Below are 12,593 nucleotides of genomic sequence, written 5' to 3'. Positions count from 1 at the left end.
GGCTAAAACTAACTGTTGCTCGAATCTTTCCTTGAAAATTCGTTGAAGAAAGGATTATTCGCCTAAATTTGCATCTCAATGCACAATCACACACATGTTCACACATGCAAAAGTATGAGTATAATAATACACCATGCACAGAGGTCATATGGGGTATGCAATTTTGCCTACTATCTATGTGTTAAAAGGGTACCACAAAGAATTTATCTCCAGCAAAAGGATGATAAAACCAGAAAAAAAAAAAAAAAGAACCCCAAACAAACAGGGATCTGATGAGCAGAAATCTACAACTCCATGCAAAAGAGGCTGTAAGCAGTGGAGGTTTTCATATACAAACACTGCCTGACCTGTTGCCCCCTAGATAATGGAGAGTTAAACTCACAGACTAGCTTGGAAATTAAGGACATGAAACTACTGGATTTACTCCTTCACAGGATTAACACACCCCCTTAAATCTCTTCTCGGGGCATGCAGACTCCTCGACAAGACTTTCTGTGAGCATTTCAAGACTTCAGTGGGTTCAGAGACCTCAACAACTCAGTTTTTAATTCACCTAAATGGCCATTCTAGGTTCAACATGCAGTGTAATGACACAGTCCCTTACCATGCATAAGAATACATGAGATGGGTTATTAATGCAGTTTAATAGAGCTGTACCAACACACTCTAATGGCTTAAAGCTCTTTCCCTAGCCCTGGTTCCCAACTTGACAGCAAAACAGAGGGTGCCTCTCATTTTGTCTCAATGCAGTAGACCCTACTTTAAGCAGATTTCCATAATAAACTGGAAGAAACAGGTCCCCCCAAAAATAAAATGCTACCACTTCCAGTCACTCTGCAATTTAATCAACAGAGCAATGAATTATTTTCTATGCTTCCATTGTTAACAAATCACAATTTGTTTAAAAAGCTGAGTACATTAGAATTTTTATATGAAATATTATTATACAATAAATTCCTCCCCAGAACCCTGCAGTGTGAAGATAGGAACTGAAGACTATGGAATTATTGAAGTTGTGTTCTCTTTCAACTCAATAGCAAATTATTTGAACAAGAAAGCATTATTTCATGATAGAGTGTGAGTAATATGCTTATTCACAGGAGTAACAGCTAACTCGGGTACTTCCAGCTGGTATCAGGCAACATTCAAATTTATCTAAAATACATAGCTACTGTTATTTGTTGCAAAGAATGGTTGGAGACCAAGAACCAAAACACCTTGAACACAGGGCACACAATGTCATTTAATCCCAGACAAAAAGGCAAATGTGCTTTCTGGGGTTTTTCCACCCCACCTTCTGCAAATGTCTTTCAGAACGTTTATTGCATTCATGGTGCAAATGTCCTTGAAAGAGAAAAATAACAAGAGCATGAAGGTGGTGCTTTAGAAGCAAACTGCAGCTATGTATGCCCATGCTTTCCAGGAACTTGCAGCTGCTTTTTCTCTTCAGTAGTGGCTGCAGCTGATCTCGTTCTTTTAAGAAAGCTAGACCAAACCATACAGGAGTTTCCCCTCAAACAGCCTCCCCACACTCCCCCATCATTAAGGAACCGTAATTCAAGCTTAAATACCTCAGAAAGAAATTCATTTTCCTGCAGCAAAGGAAGACTGATGCACAAACATTAGAGGAATCTAATTTTAGATCATTCAGACAATATGCTGGATCCTTAGCACATTTATTTGAGGCTATTTATAGTCCTCCAGACGCTGCTGGAATTATAGTCATCCATTGTGGAGCTACTCCGCTGTACTCCAGGTTGGGAGGGAGGGAGGCAGGCAGGGAGGAAGGAGGGAGGAGGTAATCAAGAGTCTGATTGTTCTGGGGAACACAGGTACAGAGGTGTTAGATGAAATGTTCATTTGCAGACTGAACGCAGATCAAAAGGTTCAGCCGCTTAGCGACTCCACTGCTGCCAAAAACCATAGGGGCACTGTAGAACTTGGAAGTCCCAAACCGCACCAAATTACAGGCCCAGATACAAACGCTGCTCATAGCTGCAGGCATGGAAAAGAGACTGTGTGCCAGAGTTGGGGGGGGGGGGGGTGAAAGCCCTGAGAAGTTTTCAAACCTCTGGGGACACAGTATAAATGGCTACACTGTACCTCAGAGCCCCAGTGTTGAAGTCAGCGGCAACCTCACAGGCATGTGACTTCCAAACAAAGTTCTTCTTTTTGTTGTAGGCACTTGCAAGCTCATCTAAAGGCTGGCTCTCCACAGTCTGTAGGGCTGAGTTATCAGAAGGCCTCTCAAACCCTTCTTCATTTCTTCTTTTTAAGTTTCCTTCTTTGGTTTTAAATATCAACATATTTTCTGGCTTCAGGTGAATTTTAACAACACATCTAAAGCAACATTTCCAGTGCACACATCCAGTGGTTGAACTGTAATTCAACCCCGGGGTACCATAGAAGCTTTTGAGCCATCAGCTCCAGTTCCGCTCAGTTCCAGCTCATCAGCTTCTGCTGTAAGGTGAGGACATAATGCTTCTCCAGTTCTCCTTGTCTGACACATGGATCACGTTTTTCTCACATTTAAGTGTGAGTCCTGGTGCTGTTACCTATCCTAGAGTGGACATGCTATTTTAACTCTCAGTGTCAGTCAGATATCCAGGTCAAAGGACTCTTGAGTTGAAAGTATGGAAAATCCAAAGTACTACAGCACAGCATCTTGTTTTCAGCACAGTGTGTCTTGAGTAGGAAAATCTGTTTTTGAAGTTACTGGTGATTTTTGACAACCTTTCCCATGAAGTTGAGCCTCCTGGCCACGCAGAACCCAAGGCGTTACCGTTTTTCTTCAAAGCAGCAACTGCCAGGCACAGCAGATAAAACACATTTCTAGGTCACGGATTTTTAAGTCAGTGTCCTAGTATCAATGTGAGCTAAATATGATCCACTATTTAGAGAGGAACATGTAGAAAGCTTAAAATGATCAGTCCAAGGTTCACAAAAAGACTAATATAGATTCAGAAACAGAATTTAACTGGTGGTTTTCAAGCTAATGTCTTAACCATACTATGCAGCAACTGAATTTGCTATCAGATATAAGTCTGCCTTTGGAAGTATTAGAAGGCTGATGTCGGCTGATCAAGCCATATTGCTCTGAACTGCAAAAGATGGTTCCTCACTGGAAGAGATCAACTTTATATGTTATGAAATTACCATGAGCAAGGCTAAATAACTAATAAAATGGGAAAGGTCAAAAGAAACTGGCATAACTACTCATGGAGTAGCTCTACCTTGGAGATGTCTGTTTCTAAAAATGATGTCTTGTGATCATTTATGACCCTTTGAGAACTAGCTGATCTCCAGTGAAGGAAATCCAAGCTATTCCCAGCAATGAGGGCAGACCAGCAGCATTCCTGCCAAAAGGGGTTAATTTGTTATGCTGCCTTTTTCCAAGACCTCATGATCCCATGCCTTTGAAACAGCTAGTGTTCGCTATTGAAATATTGCAGAACTAACGTATTGTGGCCCGTTTAGGCATCTGCGTACAGACGCTACCATTGAAAAGCATTTTCCTGAATCATTTAAAAGACATTTTAATAGCATTAGCAAGAACAACAAAAGAGAACCACTGCACAGGCACTACACTATGATCCAGCCCAACAGGCCACTGGAGAGTGAGCATGGCCAAGGAAGACCAGGCTGTGTTCTAGATAAAGCCTTTTGCTCCCCTGTTGGCAAGTTACTGTTTATTTTCCTTATGCAGAACTATTGCATCATCAACATACTCATAAGAGTATGTCGACATTTCACTGTTCTAGGAATATTGCTATGCAACTGAACCAACACATAAAAGCATGCATCAAGATCAGCTAAGACGATGCAAAATGTGTATCAGAAAAATGTGGTTTAAGATAAAATGTCAGGTCTAGAAGTGAATGAACTGATAGGAGCTACTTCTCAATAAACTAAAAATAACATGTAAGCCTAAGCATTTAGGTGACGTAGAAAAGGCACATAAAAGATAGCACAGTTAATCAGATGTACAGCACAATTTCTGCACAAGAAAATACTAAATAGACTGGGAACCCCCAGGCTTGAAACAGAGAAACCTATAAAATCATTTGTAGTATGAAAGAGATGAAGAGGGAATGATTATTCACTACTTGAGACTCACACAAGGAAGTCATCAGGTTTAAAATACAAGCCAAAGGAAATACTTTTCCCAAACAAGGCATAGTTAAATTGTGTAACTTATTGAGTGTTGTGGATGCCAAGTATTTAAATGGGTTCAAGAGGGATTACACAAATGCATGTAGAATACTTCTATTGGTGGCTATTAAAAAAGCAATAAAAGTTTTGATGCAAGCAGATGCTTCAGAAGTCCCTCAGCTGATGACTGCCAGAAACTGGGTGGATGACACAGGATGACACTTCCCTCAGTTGTGCGTCCCTTCCTTACAGTGCCATGAAGGCAGGACACTGGAGCACGTGGTCTTCTGCGTTTGTCCAGGGTGGCAGCTCTTGCAGAGGAGCTGTGGAGACAAGAAGTCTGACAGGCTCCTCTGTAAAGAGGAACCTCCAGGGTTAACTATGGTTTCTCTCAGCCTCCACTGGGCTCATTCTCATGACTTTGCTGACTTGTGGGGCAGAGAACAGGAAGAGGGGAGAGAGAAAGAGAGGAGGAACAGAGAGGGTCAAGAGAACTATGGCACCATTCACACTGCATCTAGAAACTACACCAACATTTCCTTCACCTTCTAAAAATTTTCCTCTAGAAAGCTTCTGAGAGTTTTCTTGACAGCACAGACAGTTTACAATGTCTGAAAGGGTTTTTTTTATGGCATGCTGTGAACAAAACTTAAATACCACTGCCAAGAATTAGAATGATTTACATCATTCTCTCCAGGGTGGGGCATACTCTATTTAGTTTGAGGCTCCCAATATCCCCCATGCTGCTGAGCTGCATTTATCGCTATAAATTAAGAGGTTTCCATTTCAAATCTCCTCAGTTCTTGAAGCAGGGCAGGCTTTGGTGGTGGGGAAATGGGAGTACCTATTTAAGTCCTGAGGGAATCAACTGCTTCCAGCACAACCGCAGTTCCTGGCTCCTGTGGCATCCCTACAGGTCTGAGTGCAGCCATTTGTCTCCAAAGCAATATCCAGACCGAGTGTACCTTCTCTGTGTCAGCGCTCCAAGTCTTGAGACCTGTTTTCAAATGCACTTCCACAGATGTGGAGCCACACAAATGGACTTTTTGTACACCCCGTGTCTCAGGGGTAAGTGCAGCAATACTGAGCTGGTGATCAGGACAGCCAGACACTCAACCTGTCACTGGCAATTTAATGCATTACAAATCAAGGCACACTCACAGCTCATAACATGATTCAGCCAGTTTGCCATCTCTTACCAGGACTACCCAAATCCAGATGTTCAGGAAAATTCTGCCCAGACTCCACCAAAGTCCCAGGACATTCCTGAAGGAGAGCCATATTTCTTATTATTCTTCCAGAGCTCGATCACCCTGCACTGCAATGCTTTCTGACAGCAAAAGCAAGCCTACCGGGGCCCAGAACAGCTAAAGCCAGTGCACAATGTTTTATTTTCTGGGCAGACTAGGGTAAAATCACCCCAAGGAAAACAACAACAAAAATTAGTGTATCCCATAGCATTTCCCAGTGCCACCCAAAAACTTCCTTCTATATAGAAGGGGGCATATTCTAAAGGAACATAGTATTTCCTCATGATTAAAGGCAAAATCTATAAGATGAAAAATTTAACTTATATCTTCTAAGAAGCTGCTTTAACTACTGCAGGGAAAGTTTTCATTCTGCAGCAGCTAAAGGGAGATGCCCATAAGAAACACTCCCATAAAATAAGGGTCTCTTACTGGCAGATAAGAGCTGACATTTCAGTTCAGGAAACAATTTTAGAAGCTCCTCTAACAGTAACTTTGTTTTGAAAGCATCAAAAATTGGTGGAAACAGATCAGGTTTTGGGTACTTTCCCCTTCCCCAAGGATTAAGCGAAGAAGTCAGCATCTGGCACAGCACCATGTAGTTGCTTACAGAACTGAACACAGCCTGTAGATGTAATCTGAAGCTTTGCATTCTCAGTGCTGTTTTTAATCTAAGATGTTGCACTTTTGGGTTAAGATAAGGCTTTAATACTGGAGGTCTACGACCCATTTTCTCAACCAGAAGTGAGGGAGTAGCTTCAGGCCAAGTAAGGACACCCTACAAGCCCTGCAGAAAATAACACAGGCTTTATTATCCAGAACTAGAGGAAGTTGTGCCTAATTTAATTCAATGCTCTGTTTGCTGTCTTACAACAGAGATGCTTTTCAAAAGGAAATAAGTGATTTTTGCTTAAAGTGCAGCAAAACCACGGGCTTCTGTGTATATTTTTGCCTGCTACCACCAGACACCCTAAGTCAAGCCCAGCTCAGGCAGCCTGTGGTGGCCTCTAGTGGCTGTTTTTCCCACATCCCACACTCATCCCACGCTGCGGCGCTCAAGCCTCCAACTGCTCCACCTCCCATCAGTACCTGCTGCGTCATTCTGAAAGTGGCAGCAGTGCACGATGATTTTGAGAGGTGCAGCAGGGGAAAGATAACGCAGGACTCGTTACACTCATCCTATATGCCTGTGCTCACTTGGCAGGTACACCTATTGGCAAGGTGCTTCTGGGTCTTACAAGTTTTCCTCCGATTTTCTAACACAATTTATTTTTAAACTACAGTTTATCAGCAAAGCCAAGACTCAGATGCATCCTCGTGGAAAATTGATCTTAATATTTTCTTTTGATTAATTTCACAAGTGACAAGTTACGAATGCAGGTTTTAAGAATGCTGAAGCAGTTCAGCAGTTCTTCAAAAGCAACAATCTGATGTATCCTGAGGTGAACTGAACACAGAGATATCGGGACCTATAGTCAACCCCTCCACCATGTACCAAATGAAACCGGCAGGAGGGTCACACTCACAGCAAAGGTTTCCTAAACCCAGTCTAACTTTCCCTAACTTGAGCAAGTCCTCAGGTCCCTAGCGTCTTGCCTAGATCAGTGTATCAATATAGGGGTTTAATTTCAGACTGGATGAAATTTTACTCTTCCATATCAGTGAAGCTTAAGTCTACAAAGGTTGTTTAGCTGAAGAGCTTGGAGGTGCTTCAAGTTGAACAGTAAGCTCCCAGGCCACATCATGCATTGATTGCCCAGTGCAGTTTCTAGTATTCTCTGTGATTACCCTCTCAAGTTTGAAAGTGCTATTCAAAGGGTACAAAACATTGCTGTAAGGGTTGTGCAAACAAGCCCACTTTCCTAAGTGGGAGGACCAATGCAGTTTCTCAACTTGACAGGAGGTGAGAAACTCAGCTTTGAATTCCTGGTGATTTTGTGCAAGCTCAAGCTCCAGCCCGAGTTCCAAACCATTCAGCCAAAGATGTCCTGGCTCTGTGTTCACTGGTTCAAGTGCATAACCCCAAACAGAACATTGTATTTGTCTTTGACCAGTATCTCTGCCACTGATGCTGCTGGACTGTAAGCACAGCCAGATGCAATTTACATGCCTCCATTCTTGTAACAGACTATTCAAGCACAGTTTTAATTTGATACTCTTTATTACAATATCCAGGAAAACAATAACAAGGTGATTGTTTATTACAGCTTCCACAGACTGGACTCCAGACCTTACTGTCCTGGGTACACACATACACATGCGCGCGCTCACACACACGCACACACAAGAGACAACCCTTGCCACAAAGAACTTACAATCTAAACAAACAAAACACAAATAATGATTAATCAAGAAACAAAGAGGAGGAATCACCTGCATGAGAACACAAGAGAGTTTTGGCTTGGCTTCTAGTCTGGAGTTCAAGAGTTGAAATTCTGACCCAGTTACAGTATTCTCACCACCATGAGTGAATTTTCATCTCTTCATTACAATGCAAGATACATTCTTCAACATTTATAACCAACATAAGGAGAAAAAAGCTCCAGCTCTAGACCATAAGTTGTCAAGTGGGATACAGCAAAACTACAGACTAGAGATTCAGAGATCTTAAGTAACAGTAAACTGCAATAAGGACAAAACCAAAACCATCCAGGAACACCCATTACTGCTAAACCAGTCAAAACTTACTAACATTTTTTTTCATTTCAGTATATCAAATTGCCAAATATTCTTGTGCATGGAATGAAGAAGTAACAACTGTGTTGTGCTGCATGACAATGCCTGACCCTTAATGTTAACCACAAAAAACAAGGACAAAAAATGAATACTGAAAAGCTGTCAAATCACAAAACTACACTTTTGCTGCTCTGATTCTGCAAAGTTTCAAACAAAAAGAAGAAAAGGAGTTGGCATTTTTGGCACTCACATCACAGATCTGCCATGCCTGAACTGGATGAAAATGAACTGTTTGCAGAAACCTAAAATAAAAGTGACAGGACACACACAGAGGGATCAAGAGCAAGCGCACTGGATTCAAACATAAGTTGTATTTTCCTTTTTAAACCTCAAATAAGAGTTGTCGCCTTTTGTCTTGTCAACATCAAAAGAACTTCTCTAAAAGGCAGAAAGCAGCCTACTGCAGCTGCAGCCCAGCACTCCTCACCCAGGGTTCACAGAAGGGGAACTGACAGCTGTAGATGCCAACAGCAGTTGTTTCACCCACAAAGGCACTTGCTAGCTGGATGCGAACTACATCCAAATGCTACAATGCAATACAAGCTGTATCATAATGTATTCATCCTAAAGAGTTTCAGTTCCCAATAAATGTGTTCTGATGACACCCAACATACTGATGTACTTACTTTTTGCACGTCTGACTCAGAAACACTCCAGCACTGCTTTTATTTTAGTTATGAAAAGCACACCAAATTCTATGTGTACAGAACTGGGCCTAGTAAATCCTAAACTGACTAGTTCAGGGAGCAGTGAAAGGAGGGGATACCCACCACACATCCATCACATCAACCTACCATATGAAAAAAAACAACCCAAAACAAGAAGCATGGGCTAACCCAGTGCTCTAAAGATAACAACACAAGAAATCAAAATTCGATGAACAGATGATAACTGACATCAGTCCTTTGAAGAGTCTTTTTCTTTTTAAGGGATCTCCTCCACTTTCCCAAAACCTTAATTTTGTAGGACATTCTTATACCCTGCACAAGAGGTAACCCAAGTATTTGTGTAACAAGATTTACTACAGCCTCCAAGCATTAAACCACAGGCCCCTGGAACATAGTATCTCTGTATGTAGGCTCTCACCAGTGTGTAAACGCTACAAATATCACGACCGTCTCTTCCTGGTGTTCAAGCCCCTTCAATACTGACGTTTTCCACAGAGAACAATTAGGACTGCAATAACCAACACTGTATAGGGAGCCTACTGAAGCTGCCTGTTTCCATCTTCTACAATACAGGCCCAAAGGGCTGGGTCACAAGTGGAACTAAACCCAAGTATGACCTAAGAATCAGCTGGTGAACTTCTGGAAAACACAGAAACCAAAAAACCATCACCTCCATATACCTAGACAGGCGGACAGTGCAATTCTTGCGGAATTCTGTAGAACTGCAGAAGCTCTCTGGAAGACCTGCTCCAATACATAAAAGTTTCATGTGGAGGAGAGGGGGGGAAAAAAAAAAAAAAAAAAAAAAAAATCACTCTCCCCAAAAGCAAAAAAGCCGTAGTTTCCCAGCTGGTAAGAAAAGTTATCTTGTTTTTTTAATCCAAGAGAAACTAGATTTTCAGAGTTGCTATTTCTACACCACCGGTATCATCTTGCCCTTCTTGGAAACCCCAAAAAGGTATCTCAATTCAGTAAAGCACATTGAGTTTCCCCTTTCCACACCGTATCTGACAAAAAAATCCACTAACTCTTACACAGTTTGGCCTCTAGGAGCTACCAGAGAGACCAGTTTCCTTCTGGTATAGATGACTGAAAGCCTGTGATGAGATCTCCCAACTCATACTGTAATCTAGAGTAATTTTCAACCAAACATGCAGTCGAAAGGGGTAGCAGCTGTAGAGCTTGATCCACCTTTTCCCTGCATCTTTTCTTCTTGCTTACACATGAATACTTGTATACCTCCAGGATTAGTATTGGCCAACTAATCCAGTGGAAAAACAACTAAGCAAACAAGCTAGTTTTCAGCCACACTAGCTCCCTGATCTAGCTCACCATGCAAACAGAGAGGCTTGTGCTAGACAAAGCAAGGGACAGAAGCCCAACTCTGGCAGCAACCTACATCCAACTTAGCACAAGCATGAAAACGATTCCTTCCCTTTAATATCCAGTTTTGCCTTCAACAAAATCACCTCAGGTGCAGCGAGTCAGAAATCTGCAAAGAGCAAGGCTGCAGATATGTATTAACCCCTTCTACAGAGCCCACTTATAGAAAAGCACCACAGTGCTTATCACAATTCTGGGTTGCATAACTCCAAAAACACAACTAAAATTTTCAAAGAAACAAGTAGTCACAAAAAAACATAAAATGCTTATCAATAACTACTGACTTTCTAATTGCATTATCCCAACATACTTAATTTACCTTCAGCATATTCTAATATCAGCAAAAATAGCCTATGCATTTTCTCTGCATGGTAAATCCATTAATCATTCCTAAATTTGGGCATGGGATCACCTGAAAAGCAGTATTTCCTAAGAGCCACATTCATGAATAATTCACACAGGAGAAATCAATTTTTGCAAGTAGTCAAGAGAAGAAAGTGTCCAGATAAAAACAAAACCTCTGAAAATTAGTTTCAGCTGTTCTGTGTTCCTTGTTTGTACTTTGAAGTTACAAATAATTACTCAGCAAAAGTAAAATACTAGATTCTGACACATAAACCAAGCAGGCTTTGGGGAGCGGAAACAATGTCTTGAAATAATCTGTTGTAAGTCTTGAAAGGTTCTGACAAGATGGGGCAGGGAATAGGGAGTTTAAGTAAAAAAAAAAACCAAACAAAACAACCTCTCCACAGTCTGTATCAATTACTCAATTCAAATTCATCTACACAGACAAAGCCTTTTCTTTGTGAGACCTAGTAACTGACCAGGATAAATTAATACAGCCTAAGCAAAAATGGTTTTATTAGGCATGGAAATGACTGAAGAGCTCATTATTACATTCCTATTTCCAATTTGCCTGATTCCATAATTAAGAAAACATGATTAGACAACTAATCTTCTTCCAGCTTATTGAGTCCCAGATTACAGACAAAGAGCCAAAACGCAGTACCATCTGAAAATCAATTTTAAGCAATTCAAAAGAAGTTACCCAGGCAAACAACAATCTTAGGCCAAAAGAAGTCATACCAACCAGAAACAGAAGCCTCAAAATCTTCTGAATTCACAGGTGCTTCCACCCCAAGGTAGAAAATTAAAAACTGCTTTTGCCTCATCCAAAAAGATAAATACGTATTTTTAGTAATGACACAAGGAGACAGAAGATATTGATTTCTGACACCCTAACCAACTTCTAGAACAACTGAAATTACTCTATATTACTGGGAAAAAAGCAACAACTCCTATAAGGCAAGGATGAAGATGGAGCCATTGTGGAAACAGAAGTGCTTTTTCAAGAAGTCCAAAGGCCAAAATCAGACAAAAAGTAATATCAACAGGCAATATATGACTTTGAAGTTTTTGGAAATGAACCTAAATTTCACGTTTCAAGATTACTGGGCCAAATAATGAGGTTTACAAGAAACAGTTTGCCTCAGGGAAAAAACTACTACAACCCTCGGACTCCAGTAAGTCTTAAAGTTCTCAAGAAGTACCTTAAACACTCCTTTCAGAATTTGTTCCTCCACTCTTTATGATTTTGACAGCCCCAGTAGAACTACATAGCACAAGCAAACTGACTTAGAGTCAAAGTACCAGACTAGAAACTTTTAAAAGTTGCCCCCTTTGGCTTAAGGTACAACTTGAGAGCAAGGCACATGCAATAATGAGATCTGTGAAGGTCTGTATAGAAACATGAGACGTGAAGCATGGTTTTGTGTAGTGAATATTTAATGTATGCAATTCCCTCAAAATTTTTGAGTTCAGATTTGCCAGTTTCATGGTCAGATCAGACTGATTCACAGTTTCATCAACTGAGTTTTATTTCCTCAGCTAAAGACACAGTATAGCTACTTCCACAGAAGCCAACTGGGCATACTGCGGTGCATGCCACCCCAGAGTTCTCAAGCTAAGCAAGACCAAATCCACTTCAGGAGCTGTGAAGCAAATACATGGGAACTGTGACTAAAATTACCCAAAACAATGAATAAATTATACTGCAATAACTCTCAATAGCACTATACAATTGAAGAACGGATAGTTATTTGCAGAGAAGATTTTGTACTAGAAATGTTTATTCTGTATAGTAAAGCAACCGAACTGTAGAAGATACAGAAGGCATATTTATAATTTTGTTGGGTATAAACTCAACTATAGTAACAGTTTTTTAATTAAAACTATTTTATTTATCAGCTTGATTGCTCATAATTACTCTTCTCAATCAATAAGCAATAATAACTTGGGTTAACTTGAAAGACTGATATAGCAACTTCTTCTTAAGGCTGAATTAAACCTCCAACTCATTCTCAAGTGAAACTGGTTGAATTATACCCGTTACAGAAGGGTACACAAG

At 40.7% G+C, this 12,593-nt stretch overlaps 1 long non-coding RNA gene across 1 annotated transcript; it reads right to left on the bottom strand.

Moving 5' to 3' along the window:
• Positions 1 to 7,541: 7,541 nt before the first annotated feature.
• On the bottom strand, positions 7,542 to 9,608 carry LOC133266764 (uncharacterized). Its single transcript, XR_009742505.1, has 2 exons — positions 9,105 to 9,608; positions 7,542 to 9,068 (listed from the first exon to the last, which is right to left on the bottom strand). It is a non-coding gene; the product is annotated as an uncharacterized LOC133266764 (long non-coding RNA).
• Positions 9,609 to 12,593: the final 2,985 nt, after the last annotated feature.

The sequence above is a fragment of the Pezoporus flaviventris genome, unplaced genomic scaffold (genome assembly GCF_033815535.1).
Source record: "Pezoporus flaviventris isolate CSIRO_AGI_PZ_B2104156 unplaced genomic scaffold, CSIRO_AGI_Pfla_v1 ptg000007l, whole genome shotgun sequence".
NCBI classification, from domain to species: Eukaryota; Metazoa; Chordata; class Aves; order Psittaciformes; family Psittacidae; genus Pezoporus; species Pezoporus flaviventris.
The sequence above is the reverse complement of the archived record's forward strand: the minus strand, read 5'-3'. Positions and strand labels throughout refer to the sequence as shown.